This window comes from Narcine bancroftii, chromosome 3 (assembly GCF_036971445.1).
Source record: "Narcine bancroftii isolate sNarBan1 chromosome 3, sNarBan1.hap1, whole genome shotgun sequence".
Lineage (NCBI taxonomy): Eukaryota > Metazoa > Chordata > Chondrichthyes > Torpediniformes > Narcinidae > Narcine > Narcine bancroftii.
Window position 1 is genome coordinate 370,801,606 of NC_091471.1, and position 21,058 is coordinate 370,822,663.

General features: G+C 41.7%; 1 protein-coding gene across 3 annotated transcripts in view; it reads right to left on the minus strand.

Annotated features, from left to right (window-relative positions):
- LOC138759603 (uncharacterized) overlaps positions 1-21,058 on the minus strand; it is a 374,892-nt gene that overhangs the window by 50,688 nt on the left and 303,146 nt on the right. The gene's annotated exons all lie outside the window — the stretch shown is intronic.

The window sequence follows — 21,058 nt, forward strand, 5'->3', positions numbered from 1 at the left end:
GTTTGGTTGGCCTTTCTTTCATTCATTAATGAAATGTTTATGTTTAATTGTAATTTCACAAGGGAGGGGTTGGATTATTAGAATGGTTTTTACTTTATATACTTTTTTTGTTTCTCATAGGTTGTTTACAGCAATTTGTTAATACATGTTGACTTTGTTGGATATATATTCTTGTTATTACCTATGTATGAGCCATACACACATATACATATACATAAATATTGAAAGAAGAATGAGTGATCTGTCAGGGTTGTTATCTGGCACCATTCTCACAGTTCCAGTATAAAACAGACATTATGCACACACTTTGATCACTTGGGAGATTTCATTAATGGGAAAGTCTTTCTTTCCATTTACTTTCAGACATCCTGCACCCTACAAGATGATTTTTCTCCAGATATGTGGAAATTATTTGTCTGAAGCCAGTCTACCTTTTGGTACAAATTTTCAAGGAGACAGAAGAACAAATAGCATGCAAGTGGCTCTGCATTAAGATAAGTTTTCCTTTGTTAAATAATGGTAGCCTGATGTGTGAGTTGGGTATCTGACCAGAGGACATAGTAATGCATCAATTGCATCAATAGATTTAGCAGGGATCTAACATGGAGACCAAGAGAAAAAGTTCTTCGAGAACTTGCTCAAAATGGAATGATAGCTCTTTGCACCATTTGGGAAATGCAGGATTCGATTACAAGTGAAGGGGCTGTGTCAGCAGTGAAGTTCGGAAACATCTTTACACAAAGTATTGTAGAAGTTTGGAATTCCAATTCACAAACAGGAATTAATTAATACGAGATCATTTGTTAATTTTAAACCTGAGATTGTTTGCATTTTATTAGCTAATGCTTTGATGTGGGATAAAGTTAGAATTCTGGAGCGAAGTCACAGATCAGTTACGATCAATTGCAGAAAGTGGTGAAAAACCTTACTGCTGTTTAAATATATTCAAACCACAAACTAAGTTTTAATTTTCATTTACAAGATGGGAGAAGCTGATTCTGGCCATTTAAACCCGTGCTGCCAAATTATACCCAATTAGACTATAACCACGGAGGGTGGGAGGAAACCAGAGCACCCAGGGAAAACCCATGCCGGTCATGGGGAGAACATACAAACTCCTTACAGGATAACTGGTGTTGTAATAGCATTGGTGCTAACTGCTCCCCTAATCATGCCACCCCCAAATCAGATACAAGGACTGACTTCTTGGAATGAAAGGCAGGAACCCCACCTTAAATTGTCCAACATCTTGATAAGTAGAGCTTGTCACTTTCTATGTTCTTTAATGCAAAGACCCCGATGGTATCCTGCTGCTGCCTATCTGTTATCACCTTTGGGATGTGTACACCTTTATGAAAATTCAACATTCTCTCTTCTCAGGCCCCATATGCCTGCGTTAATATATAATAAGCTTGAGTGTTTTGAGGTATTCTATTAGAATGAGTGAATTGCCCTGTTATGGGTGAAAGCCATGTGGGAGAATAAAGTCATGGACTAAAAGTGACAAGATAAGAATTTTTTAGTGTCATTATCCATCATTTTTTACTCAATGCTGCTTCGTACAGATGAACATAAAGTAGGTTTCTGTCATCAGCCAGCTGTGTGGTAGCTGTGCATCCCAGCATACTCATTATCTCCTGAGTCCGCATAGCCAGACGGTGGAGTCTTGTGGTTGATAATATCTTGGATGCCCTTCTACCTGCATCGTGTGTCCTTGCTGTCCAGGAAGTGACGATGAATGGGCTGGGCATGTGGACGGTTTGCTTCCCTGATGGCCTTAGACAGCTTGGCTCTTGCAATATCTAGGACTACCTTGTCACCTGCTCTGAAGGCGGCACACGCATCCCTGCAGTGATCCATGGCTTTTGAGTAGAGTGAGTAATGATGGTTTTGGGCACAGTGATGTCAGTGCTCTTATTAATGTAACTAGTCACTGATGTCATATACTCCTCCAGATTGATCCAATCACCATCGATTGCTGCTTCCTTGAACATGTTCCAGTCAGTGCACTCAAAGCAGTCCTTAAGTGTGTGAATGACCCCAGGCTTCAACCTGCATCAAGGCTGGTCTGGAGCATCTGACGAGTGGTCTGTGTGTTGGGATTAGCATTACAGAGATGTGGTCTGAGTATCCGAGGTAGGAAGGGCTCTGCCCTCTACATTGCCCTCAAGTGTTTTCCCCTCTCATAGCAAAGTCCACATACTGATGGCATTTAGGTAGCCCTGACTTGAGGTTTGCCTGGTTGAAATCCCCAGTGATCATAATCAGTCCATAGTGTGTGTGGTCCGCAGATCATTTTTAGCCCCATACAGTTCCCAGACTGCCTCCTTAACGTTAGCACTGGGGAGTGGAAGTGGGGATGTACACTCCATATATGAGGACCATGATGAATTCCCACAATAAATGGTCTACGTCTGACAGTCACAAATTTCACCAGTGTTTAGCAGTGACCGGACACTCGTACAGAATCCTTCCACCATTCCATGTTGATGTAAATGCTCAGGCCGCTACCATGGGCTTTACTACACAGAGCAGTGTCTCTGTCAGCCCGAAATAAAGTGAGCCCATCCAGCTGAATGTCAGCATCCAGGATCCTTCTGCTGGCTGATCAACATTTCAGTGAAGCATAATTATCCTCAAATTTTAATCTCAGGTCTTGCTAATGGCACCTGTTGTAAATCTGACTTTACAGCGTCCTTAGTCTTGAAAAAGTAATTGTTTAGAGAAGGTAGAATTCTGCATCCAATGCAGTAATTTCTTGACACTAGCGGCTTGAACCACTCACTAAGCATTTCTATCTTAGATTATCTTAGATAAGCAGGATTTTACTTCTTGTTCCTGTGGTTTAATTTTATCTGTATTTCAGAAGTCTCCTAAATGGGCTGTGACACATTCTAAGACAACTGATGCCAACCAGTACATCAAGAGGAGCAACACATCAGATGCGATTTATTGCGTCTTTTTTTGAAGAAGAGACCACACTGGCATAGATTAATATAGAATTGAGGAAAATTGGGGAAATTTCAGCTGTGGCCTTTATCTATAAATGGAGTTCAAGATTGATGACAGGAAATAAAGATACACCTTTGTTGAAGCATTTAATAGACATTTGGGAAAAGATAGATGGAGAAATTGGAACTAAGAGAGGTATATCACCTCATAACCCTTTGTTCCAGAATAGTTTGATACTTTTCTCACAAGATAATAAATTCTTGAAATTCTGGTCTGATAAAGGAGTTAGACTTATTGAAGATTGCTATGAACAGGTCAGTTGATGTCCTTTATTCAAATGAAGGAACAAATATGGAAACTAGGAATGCGCTTTTTTGTTACTTTCCAGTAAAGCGATTTCTGTAAGATAAATTAGGAACAGAGAGTTTGTTAGCCCATGTCGTGAAATGGAAAGTTGTTAGACAAGGAACAGTATGGAAATTTACTTCTCCAATGAATCTTTTTCTGCAGAGCACCTTATAAACCAGGACTTTATAAATCCAAACAGAAGTGGGAACAGGATTTCAATATTACTACTGATGAACAAAAATGGATGGATTTGTGTAGAGACTGTATGTCTAATACAATTAATGTACGATATAGACTGGTGCAGTAAAACTTTTTCCATCAATTATATATCGCGCTGTACAAGTTGCATAAAATAAAATCTGATTTATCAAGTAAGTGTATTAGATGCGATATAGAAGGTACCTTTTTACATTCCACAAGGATGTGTACTTTTTGGGTGAAAGTAGGGGAATTGTTCGATCAAATTACAGGAATTCTATACCTACAAAATCCTGATTTATTTTTATTAGGGAATGTAGAAGGGACAAACCCTAAACTGGAACTTGCGTTAAACTGGTTGACCGTTTTGAGTTTCGTGTGCCCGATGGAGATGTGGGGGGGCTGGTAGTCATGGTGGGGAGCTGGCTGATGGAGGACCTCAGCTTTCTTCAGGCTGACTTCCAGGCCAAACATTTTGGCAGTTTCCGCAAAACAGGACATCAAGCGCTGAAGAGCTGGCTCTGAATGGGCAACTAAAGCGGCATCGTCTGCAAAGAGTAGTTCATGGACAAGTTGCTCTTGTGTCTTGGTGTGAGCTTGCAGGCGCCTCAGATTGAAGAGACTGCCATCCGTGCGGTACCGGATGTAAACAGCGTCTTCATTGTTGAGGTCTTTCATGGCATGTTTCAGCATCATGCTGAAGAAGATTGAAAAGAGGGTTGGTGCGAGAACACAGCCTTGCTTCACGCCGTTGTCAATGGAGAAGGGTTCGGAGAGCTCATTTCTGTATCTGACCTGACCTTGTTGGTTTTCGTGCAGTTGGATAACCATGTTGAGGAACTTGGGCGGGGGGGCATCCGAGGCTCACTAGTATTTGCCAAAGCCCTTTCCTGCTCACAGTGTCAAAGGCTTTGGTGAGGTCAACAAAGGTGATGTAGAGTCCTTTGTTTTGTTCTCTGCACTTTTCTTGGAGCTGTCTGAGGGCAAAGACCATGTCATTAGTTCCTCTGTTTGCGCGAAAGCCACACTGTGATTCTGGGAGGACTTTTTCGGCGACACTAGGTATTAGTCTATTAAGGAGAATCCTAGCGAAGATTTTGCCTGCAATGGAGAGCAGCGTGATTCCTCTGTAGTTTGAACAGATAATGTCATACACTAAAAATGTCAAGAAAAGTATATGGTGGAAATTAACAGTCTGTAAAAATAAATTACGGCATTTATGAAAGAATAACAAAAATCCAGCTCAAAGGATGAATTCTAATAAATAGAAAACTTAAATACAATAAATCCAAAGGGTTTCTATAGGTACATTAAAAGTCAAAGATTAGTGAGGGATAAAATTGGACCCCTTGTAGGTAGCGAAGGTAGGCTGAGTGAGAAGTCAGAGGAAATGGGGGAAATTTTGAATGATTTCTTTGCCTCGGTATTCACTAGGGAAAAAAATATTGAACCAGTTGAAGTAAAGAAAAATAGTGGGGAGGTCATGAAGCATATAAGGATAACCGAGGAGGTAGTGATGGCTGTGTTGAAAAAGATAAAGGTGGATAAATCTCCGGGACCGGACAAAATATTCCCAAGGACACTCAGGGAGGCTTGCGGACAGATAGTGGGGCCATTAACAGAGATATTTAGGATGTCACTAGTCACGGGGGTAGTGCCAAAGGATTGGAGGGTAGCGCATGTGGTTCCGCTGTTTAAGAAAGGGTCCAAATGTAAACCTGGGAATTATAGGCCCGTGAGTCTGGCGTCTGTGGTGGGTAAGTTGATGGAAAGTGTTCTGAGGGATGGTATTTACAAATATTTGGAGGTACAGGGATTGATAGGGAGTAATCAGCATGGTTTTGTCAGGGGTAGATCATGCCTGTCAAATCTGATTGAGTTTTCGAGGGGGTTACAAAAAAGGTTGATGAAGGGAAAGCTGTGGATGTTGTCTATTTAGACTTTAGTAAATCTTTTGACAAAGTTCCCCACAGGAGGTTAGGAAAAAAGGTGGAGGCATTAGGTATAAATAAGGAGGTAGTGAAATGGATTTAGCAATGGTTGGATGGGAGGTGTCAGAGAGTAGTGGTAGAAAATTGTTTGTCCAATTGGAGGCCGGTGACTAGTGGAGTTCCTCAGGGATCGGTCCTGGGTCCACTATTGTTTGTTATATATATTAATGATCTGGAGGTAGGGGTGGAGAATTGGATAAGCAAGTTTGCGGATGATACAAAGATTGGTGGTGTTGTGGACAGTGAGGAAGATTACCGTAGATTAAAAGGTGACTTAGGAAGGCTGGAGGTGTGGGCTTAGAAATGGCTGATGGAATTTAACACAGATAAGTGTGAGGTGTTACATTTTGGAAAGGCAAATCTAAATAGGTCATATGCATTAAATGGTAGGCTATTGCGATGTGCAGAGCAACAAAGGGATTTAGGAGTTATGGTAAATAGTACCCTCAAGGCTGATACTCAGGTAGATGGTGTGGTGAAGAAGGCATTTGGAATGTTGGCCTTCATAAATCGGAGTATTGAATTCAAGAGTAAGGAGGTTATGATGAAATTGTACAAGGCATTGGTGAGGCCAAATTTGGAGTACTGCGTACAGTTTTGGTCACCAAATTATAGGAAAGATATAAACAAAATAGAGAGAATACAGAGAAGGTTCACGAGAATGTTGACAGGATTTCAAGGTTTGAGTTACAGGGAAAGGTTGTGCAGACTAGGGCTTTTTTCTCTGGAGCGTAGAGGATTGAGGGGGGACTTGATAGAGGTGTTTAAGATTTTAAAAGGGACAGACAGAGTAAATGTGGATAGGCTTTTCAATTAAGAGTGGGGGAGATTCAAACTAGAGGGCATGGTTTAAGATTGAAGGGGGAAAATTATAAGGGGAACATGATGGGAAATTTCTTTACGCAAAGGGTGGTAGGGATGTGGAATGAGCTTCCGGCAGACGTTGTTGAGGCGGGATCATTGGTTACATTTAGGATAGACTGGATAGTTACATGGAGAGGAGAGGACTGGAGGGGTATGGACCAGTGGGACCAGTGGGTGCTGGTCAGTGGGACTAGGAGGGTGGGAATTTGTTACGGCATGGACTAGTAGGGCCGAACTGGCCTGTTCTGTGCTGTAAGTGGTTATATGGTGATAAGGTTATATGGTTAATACAATGCAAACATGTCAAATGGAAAAAGACATAATGAGATCAAAGCAAAAATATTATGAATTGGGAGAAAGAGCGCATAAAGTTTTGTCTTGGCAGCTAAAGGCAGAGGAAACCTCAAGGATGATCAGCACAGTTCAACTGGAGTCAGATGCGATATCTCACGATCCAAAAATAATTAACGATACTTTTAAACAATTCTACACAGAACAAAATATAAATCAGAATCATGACAGGATCAAACAAAAATAGATGACTTTCTGAATGGAATTGAGCTGCCGAGATTGAGACAAGAGGACCAGGTGAGGTTAGATGCTCCCCTCACTAGGGAGGAAATTGAAAAAGCTTTGGGACTGTTACAAACTACTAAGTCTCTTGGGGGAGGACGGTTTCCTACCTGAGTTTTACAAAAAAATGTAAAGATTTGTTGAATCCACTCATAATGGGTGTGGTTATCCAAGTGGCAGAGACAAAAACTCTCCAGGATACCTTTTCAACAGCAATAATTGTGATGTTACCAAAGAAAAATAAAGATCCATTAGAACCTGCATCTTACTGACCCATCTCATGTCCTTTGAACAACTGAAGGATAAATATGATTTGCCTAATGGAACCTTTCACTACTTTCTGCAGTTAAGATCCTTCCTGAGGGGAAAAAATGGGGCCTGACCATGACCCCACCTGAAGGGAGTATTCAGCTGGGAAGCGCTTTCAAATTTATATGTAGAATGTACTTTGTACTTCAAAGTGAGAGCCCAAATCTGGGTCTGCAATCATCGAGGGAGAGGTGGGAGTCAGACTTGGGAATAATGATCGATGAAAAGTGTTGGTGAGATTTATGTAGGGAAAGGGTAAAAATGGTGATCAACACCAGACTTAGATGGGTTCAATATAATTTCTTACACCAATTATATCTCACACCACAAAAATTACTTTAAGGAAAACCATAAGGTATCGGAAATGTGCTTCAGGTGTGGGTTAGAAATTGGTACCTTTATACACATCACAGAGACCTGCATAAAAGTGAGACCCTTTTGGTTGGAATTATCTAATGCATTAAGTAGGTTAATGGGAACAGATCTCGCTGGATCTGGAGCTGTATTTATTGGGAAACCCAGAGGACGTGGGCAGAACACTAATTATATTCCAAATTAAATTTGTAGATATATCAAGAAAATAGATCACTTGGAAGTCTGACACTCCCCCACTCATCACTCAATGTCCTATGGAGAAACACAACAGCATGGCAACCTTATCTAGAGCACTTTGGTGCGCAGCGATAACATCAGCCCACATTTGTAAAAAGCTAACAAAATACATAAAGGCAACAGCAGTGAAGCACCTCAAAGAGTGGAAGTCCCTTAGAAAGGCTGGTGGGATGCTGAATTTCTCTTTGTTTTGAACTTTTTTTGTCTCTTTAATTGTTTTAGTTGTTTAATTTTCAAAGTTTAGGGGGAGGGAAGGAAATTGTAAGTAAGCTGACATCGTGCTTGTATCTGAAAAGTGAATTATACGAAAAGAAAGTGTAAATACGTTAAAAAGAATTGTTTTTTCAGATGCGATACTATGTTTTGGAAAAATTGAAAAATAAAATTTAAAAAAAGATATTCAATATAACCATTTTGAATAATCATTTCAAATATTCGTTATCTTAAATGTAGATAACTCCCAGTCACCCACATGAGAGCATTTTTGATGTGTCCTTTTACCACTGAAACAAGTCCACAGAAGATCCTATCTCCCTGACCCTACACTCAGCTCTGATACCCCTGGACACCTATGTCAAACCTATGCCTAAAGAAATCTCTTGGTGCCTGCCACTTTGACCATCGCCAGTGGGCTGATCTCGCCTCAAAACGTGCATCTTGGCGCCTCACAGTTCGGCGGGCAGCAACCTCCTTTGAAGAAGACCATAGAGCCCACCTCACTGACAAAAGACAAAAGAGGAAAAACCCAACACCCAACCCCAACCCACCAATTTTCCCTTCCAACCGCTGCAACCTTGTCTGCCTATCCCGCATCGGACTTGTCAGCCACAAACGAGCCTGCAGCTGACGTGGACATTACCCCTCCATAAATCTTCGTCTGCGAAGCCAAGCCAAAGAAAGAATAATGGACTACAGCTCCACTTTCAACATAAAGGTACCAAACAACTGGTCCCCAAGCTATGTGCTCTTTGTTTCAGCTCCCCTCTCTGCAATTCGTTCCTTAATTTTCAATCCTTCAGGTCCTAATCGGAGAGGATTAGTGACAGCACTTTTTTTTACAATCATTCTTAGCACCAATGCATTCAGCCTTTCATTATACTCCCTGTACACCCATGACTGCATGGAGCCAAACAGAGCTCTGGCTCCATCGATAAATCTGTGGATATCTCCACCATCATAGACAAGGAAGAAGGAAGATAGAGAGAATTGCAGCAGGTGCCAGAGTAACGACCATTCCCTCAATGTCAGCAAGACCAAAGGAAAACAAGAAATTCTACACATGTGTTGCATCCATAGAAAGTAAAAAAAAAGTCAACATTTTGGGTCTGAGTCCTTCTTCAGGCATGTCAAGACTAAGCAGCTGATTACAGATTGCAGAGGAGAGGTGGAACTCATTCCCCAGACTGCATCAATAGTGTTGAGGTGGAGACAGTATGCACTTCCTTGGGGTAAACATCTCCAGTGGCTTGTTCTGATCCACCCACATTGATGCAATGACCAAAAAGGTACACACAGGCCTCAACCTCCTCAGCAGCCTGAGGCAATTTGACATTAACAACTTTGACGGTGAACCATTGAAATCATCCTGAGAGAGTGCACCACTGTGTGGAATGGGAACTGCTCTGCCGAAAACTGTAATCAACTGGAGAGGGTTGTGGACGCGGCTCTGTCCATCCTACATCGCCCCCACCTCTTCATCAACTCTATCTCCAATTCCATTGCCTTGGAAAAGCAGTCAACATATTAAAAGACTCATCCCACTCAGGTCATACTCCCTTCAACCCCCTCCCATCGGCAAGAAGATTCACGTAGGAGTTCCTGCACCTCCAGATTCAAGGACAGTTTATTTCCTTCCATTATTAGATTTCTGAATGAACCCCAGTAATAAAATTATATTGCCTTTGCTCCATGCCAATTGATCTCTCTCTGTAACTCTGTACTTATACTGTGTCTTACTTGTTGTACCATGAATAAATGTTTACTAACTGTTCACAAAACAAACCGCTCACTTGATCGATTTGACCATAAACTTGAACTTGTGAGGTTGACTGAAAAGAAATCAAACTTGAACCCTATTGCAATTTATAGCAAACTTGTACCTGTGATGTCCAACCCCTGTTGCTGCAAAACAAACAATTTTGTGACATGTTCATGATCTGATTTTGATACTTATTTTTCTTAAAGGATTTTTTAAATGTCGCTATACAAAATTGGCATAGATTGGTATCACGAATAAATGGCTGTGCGTTCTATAATTCTGGGGCTACGTTCCAGGAGCAAAACTTGCATTACGCAATTCAACAAATTTCTTTTGGACATCATCCAAACAGAATCAGAATTTATTGTAATGATGTTTTGGGGCAGCGTCACATAAACCAAATAAACCAAATAAACCAAATAAATAAAACTGGTGCACAGAAAGTCAAAGTAAGGCAATGTCAAGCAAAGATGTCACTGAAAGAAAATAACTAAAGCCGCATGACAATCAACGTTTGATACTAAGCATTTCAAAATTATATTTGCAATTTTGCAGCAAAAATGAACAGAAATCAGCATGTTAAATTCTATTGAATCACTCTCGTTTACACTATAATTCAGAGATTTTTCTGAAGTTGGTGAATTTGATTTTTGTGAATGAAACTATCCTTGACCCTCAGGCAAAAGAGAAATGTCTTTGTTTTGAGAACTTCAAGATAAAGTGTGCATAAACAATTGGAACTCAGATGGGAAGATTTTGTGGAAGCACATGAGGTGGAAGATGACATCAGGATGCAACAGAAAAAGTGAGAGTGTTTAAAGAATGTGTATTGGTCCTGCCAGTAATTTTCTCAGCTGTAGATTTGCTTATTGCGTCGTTCATTGGCAGAGCTCCCAATAACATAAATTCAGGCCTCTCCCCTTCAGTTCCCACTCCACCTTTTCCCCTGGAGAACAAGGACAGAGTATACTCAATTTCCACCCATCAGCTTCCACATTAAGCAGATCATCTTCTGTAATTTCCAACAGAGTTTTCCCTTACCTCCTTGTTCAGGAATCCATTACCTCCTTGTTCAGGAATCCATTACCTCCTTGTTCAGTACTCCATTTTTCCTATGATGCTTTGGTCCACTCTTCCAGCATCAACAACACCTTCTCCTCTTTTCATAAAATTTTATCACCTAACCTTCTCTTTAATCTCCTCACCTCACCTTCAGCAACCTAAACTCTTCTTCGAGGTGAAGCCGAGATTCTCTCGTCTGAGGAAATAGATGACATCCCACAGGACCACTTTGCAGAAGTAGACTGGTCCATAATCAAAGATTCGGCAACCAACTTCAATGAGTGTACCACAACTTCCATGACTTCATCAGAAAACCATGTGCCAAAGTCAGCAGCTCATGTGTTTCTCAGCCAGAAACAATGGGTGAACTGCAAAGTCCACTCATGACTTCACGCATTTAAATCAGATGCTGTGGCCTACACAAGAAATCCAGACATGAGGTATGCAAGGCCATCAGAGATGCCAAGTGGCAGGACCGAACTAACTCTGAGCCCCAGATCTATGTCACAGATACCAGGCCATAAAATGTAAAATCGGGCTGAATAACAAGCAGCAAAGCTCCACAAGTTTGGAGATATGGCACCACGGTTAGTGTCACGCAAGGTGGTCAAACTTGCTTCAAGTAAGAGATACGTGTGATAAACGAGATTTTGGAGAGCTGCAAAACATGAAAAATATGACATGAACTTTTTTAGTCTTAAATCTACATTTTAAAAAAAATGTACATCAATATTGAACCCTAATGTAATAACATTTATGCAAGTAGGTAGTTTTTAAATTGCTAATTTGTATTAGTTTCAATAATCAAAACGTGCACATACCATATATACACCTTTAATAGTCAGATTTTGAGAAGCAATTTTTAGGGTCAAATTTAGGGGGTCGACTATTACGTGCATACTACATTTGACTGCGGAAAGTGCCTGCATTGTTTGAGGTGACGGGAGCTCGGCTGGCTGGGCGGTTGGCAGAACTGGGTAGGAAATCCACATTTGGGGCATCGAGAGTTCAGATGGTGAGCATCTGGGGCCTAGGTGAGAATCTGTGATCGGGGTTTGGATGGGGGGAAGGGTGGGAGAGCGACTATTACATGCATGTATATCAAATATTTTCAATTTGCCAGCCAAGACTACCATTGTGAACACTGGCCTTTACGATTCCTGTCTCAGCCAACATATTCCTGCGAGCTGCACATTATATATGTCAAAGAGCCACGTGTGTTACGTGAGTCACAGTTTGACCACCCCCAGTGTGGCGGTTAGCACAAACCTATACAACACCAGTGACCTGGGTTCAAATCCAGCACGATCTGTAAGGAGTTTGTACATTCTCCCCATGTCTGCGTGGTTTTCCTGTGGGTGCTTCGGTTTCTTCTCATCAGTCAAAACATATGGGATTGTTAGTTAATTGAGGTATTTGGGTGGTTCATGGACCAGAAGGGCCTGTAACCACACTACAAAGTATGTCTTAAATTTTTTTTTAAATTAAGATCACTTCACTTTACACTTGCTTCCAATGAGCATGCAGCACACACCACACCAACCTCAGCCACACCTGCAATGACTGGCTTCCAAAATCAAGGCTCATGGGATTGGGGGCAAAGTATTGATGTGGATTGAGAACTGGCTGGCAGGTAGAAGACAGAGAGTTGGGATAAATGGTTCGTTTTCTGAGTGGCAGGCGGTGACCCGAGGGGTGCCACAGGGATCTATACTGGGACCCCAGCTGTTCACAATTTACAGTAATGATCTGGATGAGGGGATTGGATGGAATATCTCCAAATTTGCAGATGACACTAAGCGAGGAGGGGTTGTGTGCACGGAAGAGGGGGTCAGGAAGCTCCAGTGTGATTTGGATCAATTGAGGGACTGGGCAGATCCATGGCAAATGCACTACAATGTGGATAAATGGGAGGTTATCCACTTTGGTAATACAAACCGGAGGGCAGATTACTATTTGAATGGCAATAGATTAAGAGATGGGGAAGTGCAGAGAGACCTCGGGGTACTTGTACATCAGTCTCTGAAGGCGAGCATGCAGGTACAGCAGGCGGTTAAAAAGGCAAATGGTATGTTGGCCTTCATATCAAGAGGGTTTGAGTCTAAGAACAAGGATACCTTACTGCAGCTGTACAGGGCCTTGGTGAGACCCCACCTGGAGTATTGTGTGCAGTTTTGGTCACCTGATCTAAGGAAGGATGTTCTTGCAATGGAGGGAGTGCAGAGGCGATTCACCAGGCTGATACCTGGAATGGCAGGAATGACTTATGAGGAAAGATTGCGCAAATTGGGATTGTACTCGCTGGAGTTGAGAAGATTGAGAGGGGATCTCATAGAGACCTATAAAATTCTGGCAGGACTGGACAGAATGGATGCAGATGGGATGTTTCCAAGGATGGGAAAATCCAGAACCCGGGGCCATGGTTTGAGGGTAATAGGCAAACCATTTAGGACCAAGATGAGGAGGAATTTCTTGACCCAGAGGGTGGTGAATCTGTGGAATTCATTGCCACAGAGGGCAGTAGAGGCAGGCTCATTAAATATATTTAAGAGGGAATTAGATCTATTTCTTCAGTATAAGGGTATTAAAGGTTACGGAGAGAAGGCGGGGACGGGGTACTGAACTTTAAGATCAGCCATGATCTCGTTGAATGGCAGAGCAGGCTCGAAGGGTCGAATGACCTACTCCTGCTCCTATCTTCTATGTTTCAATGCTGTCACCAACACAGACATCAGATAGGCCTTCCTGAGAGTGAACCTGTGGAAAATGACTGGCCCAGGTGGAGTCTCCAGGTGTATTGTGTGAGTCTGTGCAGACCAGCAGACAGGAGTATTAGCAGACATATTCAATCTTTGGAAGCAAAATTACCCACCTGCTTTAAGCTTGGTGCCAAAAAAAACATGGATCAAAATTACTTCCTCCCAGTGGGTTTGACATTCATCGTCAAGATACACGAGCTGAGCCGTGGCTCAGGTAAACTCGAGCTTCTCACTCAGTTTGGATCCACTTTAATTCACCTCTCACTGCATTTCCTTGAACAATGAACTTACATGTGAACCACACAGGTTGTGGGCGACACTGTTGAGGGACTTGCACAGACTGCTGGACACTGCCTCGTGGAAACCAGGTATCGTAGCTGGGATTCGAGAGGGACTGAGGGCTAGAAGGGCTTCTGAAGGGCCTTGGGCACTGAAGGCCTCCTAATTGTGATGCAGGTTTGGATCAGGAGCTCTGTGCGGCTTCAGAGACTATGGGAACACTCAAGGCAAATCCACAGACTCTCAGCGACTCTGAAGGGACTCTCTTTTGTATCTTTTTCTCTCATTCTGAAAAGGGCATCAGGTAATACTAATGGCAATATCTTGTCTGCTCTATGGCAGGCAAAGGTTAAAGTATATCATGTATGTTACATTTTTAATGTCTTATTACAGACAATAAAAGGAACCTTGAACTTAACTGCAGCAGTTGCAAGAGACTCTTCTAACGTAGAAAATGTGGAAGTATCAATTTAAACACTAGCACTTGGAGATAGAAAAATAAAATTCAACAAATTGAAACTGAAACATGCAGGTAAATCTGTGGAAAAAGAGAGAGAGAGAGAGAGAGAGAGAGAGAGGTGGGGGGGGGGGGGAAACATAAGGACTTAACTTTAGTTTTTGTTTCAATTGTTTCTGACTAATGGAAAATTGGTAATTGTGCTTTCCAACAGGGACAGTCCTGTTCACTCCAGTTCTCTCAATTTCTTCCCTCCACAACTGGTTTTCTTGCTTCTTCAACTTCAGTGAAAATTTATTGACTTCAAATGATGACTTTATTCTCTCTACTGAGCACACTAAGCACTTTCTGTTTCAGTTTTGGACTTTAAGCATTTGCAGGTTGATTGATGCCTTTAGTTTTCCATCATCACAGAACCTAATATCCGCATTGACTCAATGTGATCACCAAACATTTACTCCTTCCTGCTTTGAATTTTGGAGGCACAAAGTCACCTCCTTTCATTAATTCTCTAAGACTCTCATCTCTGATGAATCTATTTGTTCTCTGTCCTGTTGCAGTGAAACACAAAGGTCTGTAGATGCTGTGATTGTAGTAAAAGCACACCAAAATGCTGGAGGAACTCAGCCGGTCTTTCAGCATCCATAGGAGACAAAGATATATCGCTGACATTTGTGGCCTGAGCCCGTCTTCAAGGAATAAGCAGAATGACAGTGCTACTGGGGGAGGAGTCCAGACCAACAAAAGGTGTTAATTAGATATAATAAGGAAAGAGGTGAGAATGGATTATGTCCTGGCCAAGGGAGACAGGGAAAAAGGAGAGAGATGTTGGAGGAAGGCAACAGGGGAAGAAGTGAGGTGGAAGGGTGGTTTGAATGAAAGCCACAGATGTTGATATTAATGCCATCTGGTTAGAAGGTGCCCAGTTGGAAGATGAGGTGTTGTTCCTCCAATTTGCATGTGGTCCCAGTCTGGCAGTGCATGAGACCAGAGACAGATATGTCAACAAGAGAATGGGATGGGTAAATTGAAATGGGTGCCCACTGGGCACGCTATTGTGATGGATAGACCCAAGGTGCTCAATAAAGTGATCTCCCAGAATTTGCCCAGTTTATCCGATGTAGAGAAGACCACAACAGGAGCACTGGATGGAGTAGATGAACCCTGAAAATTCACAAGTAAAACATTGTGAGGGAGGAGGTGTGGGCACAAGTGGAGCATCTCCTGCAGTCTCAGGGGTAGATATCAAGGGGATGATTGGTGAGGAGGGAGGAATGGTCAAGGGAATAGTTCCTGTGGAAGGCGAACAGGGGAGAAGAGAGGAAAATGTGTCCAGTGGTAGGATCACGTAGTAGGTGGCGGAAATGGCAGAGGGGGACATGTTGGATGCAGAAGCTGGTCAGTGAGGATGAGAGGAATCCTGTCCTTGTTGCGTGTGGGGATGAAAGGGCCAGGCAAATGTGTGGGTAATAGAGGATATATGGGTGAGGCCCGAGTTGATGGTGGGAGGGGAAAGCCAAGTTGTTTGAAGAAGGAAGACATTTCTAGTGATTTGACATGGATTCAGTGCTCCCATTGTATTCTCCTCTACATTGGAGTGAGTAGGGCCAGACTGGGAGATCGGTTTGTTGAGCTCCTTGGCATCTTTTGTTTTCTGGCCCTGCCATTAACACCAACATTCAAACATGAGCAATAATAATAACAAAGGACACATGATATCTCCAAATATATGTGCAGTGAAAATAGACTCAAGAGCATACTGATGCTGTTCTTCGAGGATCGAAGATTCATAGTGTTGACCATTCAATCAGCAGATAGTGAAGGCATGTTGCCTCATGACAGCGATGAAATTCTGTATAGTTCAGTTTCTCCAATCATAATATATCAGACTATATAGCACCGGAGGACATGCCCTCGAGCAGTGTGCTTAGGTGTGACTGTTAAGTCCCAATGAAAAACTGGACAAACTAGCAGCATGCTCTCTGCAGTCCTCATGCTCTCTGCAGTCCTCATGCTCTCTGCAGTCTTCATGCTGAAATTATGGGGAAAGTGCTACTGGATCTAGGTGAGATTGGAAAATTACCAATATATCTTCCCGAGAATATTAGTTCCACTCTACAAATAAATTTCCTGAATTCTTTCACTCATCAGTTCATAAAGTAAAGTCAGTAAGTTTGGCAAAAGCTTATGAGTCTGATTTAAAAATGTTTGAAAAGATTGTGCCAATATCTTCACGCTTATTGTGTATTCACCAACTCCAGTAAAACCCCTGGATACCCGGATCGGATCCAATGGGGATTCGTAGAATCTGGATAAGTGAATTATGCAGATGCTTGAGATTGCATGCTGTGCAATTAGCAAACTAATGGCATGTCAATTTTAAATTTACATCTTTTTTCCTGATTTATTCTCTGTGATTTTTTTTTCCCAGTTGCTTGAGGCTGCCAGTAGCTTGAATTCCAGATAACAAGAGTTTTACTGTATTTCCTTCAATTCCTTATTGCATTTCATAAATTTAAAGCTCCTGACCATTCCCCATGATTCTGGACTAATATTTTCACCAATATGTGACAGCCCCTCTGTAAATTTATTGTGTGTGTGTGTGTGTGTGTGTGTGTGTGTGTGTGTGTGTGTGTGTGTGTGTGTGTGTGTGTGTGTGTGTGTGTGTGTGTGTGTGTGTGTGTGTGTGTGTGTGTGTGTGTGTGTGTGTGTGTGTGTGTTCTTTTCCTTTCTCCTTTGGTCAGTTTTGAAATCCACATTTGACTGCATCCCTCACAGATAATTCATGCTTTCTCAGTTTTCTCCCTTTTGCAACCTCAGACATGCTCATCTTCTCCCTTCTCAAGTTTGATGGATCCTTGACCTGAAATTTTGATTTCCTCCTGATGCTGCTTGATTAAAGATATATCGCAAGCATTTTTTGCTTTGTTTCAAATAAACATTTAGTTTATTTTATGTATTTTATTTTTCATCCACAGCTTATCTAGTATTTAATTTCACTTGTGATTTATATTTTGTCAGCTATTCAACAGTTGAAGCACTAAGTTCAGTTTTATAATGATCAGGTTGGAAATTAATATCTGTCAAAATATGTAATTTGGTCAAACCTAATCTTCATGTTTAACTCAATGAGCAAGATAAATCTTTCCATTGAGTTAATTCTGTTTGATTCTTAGGGCTTTTGTATGAACAGATCAAATGCTCAGATAAAGGAAAATACCTCAGGCTTCTTGAGTCAGCAAAAAAAACAATGATCAGCGCAATGGAAACCGTAACGTTGAAAATTTCAGCAAGGAAATTTATGAAAGATTCAATATTAGAAGGGAAACTTCTCATCAGATTTTAACTTTCATAGGATTGCCTTGTTAATTTAGATACCTTTGGTCCGATTGCAATATTATCTCGGAATTTAAAATATTATTTTAGTATTCATATTATGTTTGCCTTATATCCACAAATGCACCTTTCTCTTGTTCATTTAGTCATTTAAAATTGGCTTGATTAATTGAAACAATGTTGAAACAATGCCCAAAGGAACTTTGCATGAAATTAGAAATCAATACATAGCGACAGGAAATTAACCTCTTCAGATGAAAATTATATCTTAAACAATGATCACTAAAATAAGCTTATCTTGTCTGCAAGAAATGCTTCACTTGCACCTACATGTCCTCACTCATCACCATTCGGAGTCCAAATGGTTCTTCCAAGTGAAGGAACACCGCTTCTGAATCTGCAGGGTCATACTCTGCATTTAATGCTCCAGATGTGGCTTTAACTACATTGGTGAGACTGGGCACAGACTGAGAGATTGTTTTGTTGAGTACATCCCCTCTCCCTGCTACAACAGCAAGAATCTCCCAGTGGCTGACCATTTCAGTTCTACACATCATTCTCACACCGATTTGTCTGTCCAAACTAAGGCTGCACACAAATGAAGGAACAACACCTTGTTTTCCATCTGGGCCTCTCCATCCTGATGGCAACAAGTCCTCTGCTCCATTAGGCCCCTTCCGAGTTTTTCTTTTTCCCTATTCCCTATTCCTCCAGCTCCCCACCGCTTTCCCTTCCCTGCCCTATTGGGAGCTACCCTCTCTCCTTTCACTTCTTCCCATCTGTGATCTCTTACCTGTGAGCCTGTGCTCCTCCTCCTTTCTCCATCCTCTCCCCTTCCACCCTCCTCCCACCTTTTTATTCTCATATCTACCTGGTTTTGCTTGTACCTGATGAAAGGCCCAAGCCCGAAACATTGGTCATCCTTTACTTCTGATGGATGCTGAGTTTCTCCAGCACATTTATGGATTGCATTTGCAGACTCACTTGTGTAAAAAACATTTCCTCGAGACCTGACAATCCTATCTGCTGTGTCCTAATTTGCACCACATTCTTTTCACTTATTTTGACATAATCCCAATTTGCATTGACCTACATTGACTTAGGAGAAGAAGCATCTTGATTGAAAGAAATTTGCATATTTTTGGAACATTTCAATGGTTTCAGCCATCCCTATCTCTATCGTTTCCTCCAACATATGGAAAATTAATCCACTATAAATTTTGAAGACTTTAAACCCCAACTCTTGGATAAAGATTTTTTTTTGATTCACGGTATGAATCAAAAGCTATGGAATATATGTAACCCTCAGGGTAAGATACTCACATTTTGTTTTTTTAGTTAGTTGTCTTTTATAAATAGAGTAGGTTAGGTGGGGTTTTTAAATATATAAACACACACACACACGCACGCACGCACGCACGCACGCACGCACGCACACACACACACACACACACACACACAAACACACACACACACACACACACACACACACACACACATATTGTTATGAGCCAAAAGGACCCCAAAACCCAGCAGCAATAGAGATTCACCAAGACAAATGGTGACTTAAACAAAAGTTGGTTTTAATTATCTTTAAATATGAAAACAGAATTACACTTTAATTTATCACTATTGACTTAACTAACCTAACTTAACCCCCTTCTAATTCTAATTGCACGTGTATGTAATATGTGTGTAAGTTTAGAAAAGTTCTTTGATTCACAGTCCAATCTCACTTCTCATTCCTCCAAGTTCACTGGTTGCAGGCAATTCTTATGAAGTTCACCAGGCTTTGGTGCTTGAAAGGTAAATGGTTACTGCTCAGGAAGGTTCTTATCGGTTTTCAGAGAGAGTTTTGTTGTAGATTTACTTCCATCAGACACTTCATTGTCTTGCAGAAGAAACTCGCCCCATCAGGGTTCTCCAGATGATAACCTCTTTCTTTCTGGTCACCACAGAGTTCCTTTTTGTTTCTGTTATTCCAAGTGAAATATTAGACAGCCAGTCCTCTCCTCTTGTATGAACCACAAGGGCTTTGACCAGGCTGAAGTAAGCACTCACAACCCGTCTTCCAAATGGGGTTGTCCACAAGCTTGCCAGCTTGTCCTGTTCCAGTCCCAGCTGCTGTTGCTGACTGTAACTCTATAGATGTGATCTGTGTCTCTCTCTCTCTCTCTCTCTCTCTCCCTGAGAGAAAAGCCTGTTTGACTCTCTCGGCTTGCAAAAACCACATGACCCTCTTAGAACAGCAAGTTCTCTTCCAGACAATATGTGGCTCCGACAAGCTCTTTCATCTGTTGTCTTTTTGTAAACAGCAAATGAGGCCTTTTGCCAAGTCCAGGTCCCGGGCAGAGACCACGTTCCGACTGGGAGAGAATGTTAGGGAGCAGCAGCGACAGGTGCAAAGAAAAGAGGGTCCCCCTGAGAGGTAGAGGGGGAATAAAATCTCATTCTACCCAGACATTAGCGTTTGAGTAAAGCGTTTGAGACAGCTAAGAGGCAGATCAAGCAAGAGGGGTACAAATGTGTACTGAGACATCTAGCTACCCTGAAGGTGATATTACCAAAGATACTGAGAAGGCGTGGGAATTTGCCAAAGGTTCTGCCCACACTGGGGAGTACAAAGAAGAAGTAAAGCCTGAATGGGGATCAGCCTACAGTGGTTTTTATTACATTGCGAATTTAGGCCACAGGGGTGTGCAGATGGGTTATGGACTGTAATGATATTTTGGTGAAGAAAGCATCCAAGAATTAAGGGATTACTCGTTTTACTCGAAGCAACATGACTCCTACTCTAGAATAGACTTTGTTCTGGCTTCAGCCATTTAGAAGGTAGAAACATGGAAGCCGAGTATAAGGCAAGGGTTCTCTCACTCCGTTCCCCTTTGCTTGGAAGTTAATACCGAGGAGGACCTAAAGAGGTGGATGTCCCTTCCCATAACATGGTCATCAATGCAAGGGACTGGCTGGTCCAGTATAGCTTTTTACATCAGTTGTATATAACGTTGCAGAAAATAAACAGATCAAAACCAGAACTCTCGGACCAATACTTCAGATGTGGTGTTGCGACCAGGACTTTCATGCAGGCAACCTGGTCATGTGCCAAGATGAGGCCCTTTTGGGTCGATCTAGGCCAAGTTCTGGAGAAAATTATAGGCAAGTGATTCCTACAGGACCCAAAGTTGTTCCTGTTTGGAAATATAATGGACATAAGGCTAACAATGAAGGCATTCAAATTTCAAATCCAATTTGTGTTAATCGCATTGGCAGTGGCCAGGAAATGCATTGTGGTGACTTGTAAATCTGACTCTAGTCTTCGTATTGAACAATGGAACAAGGA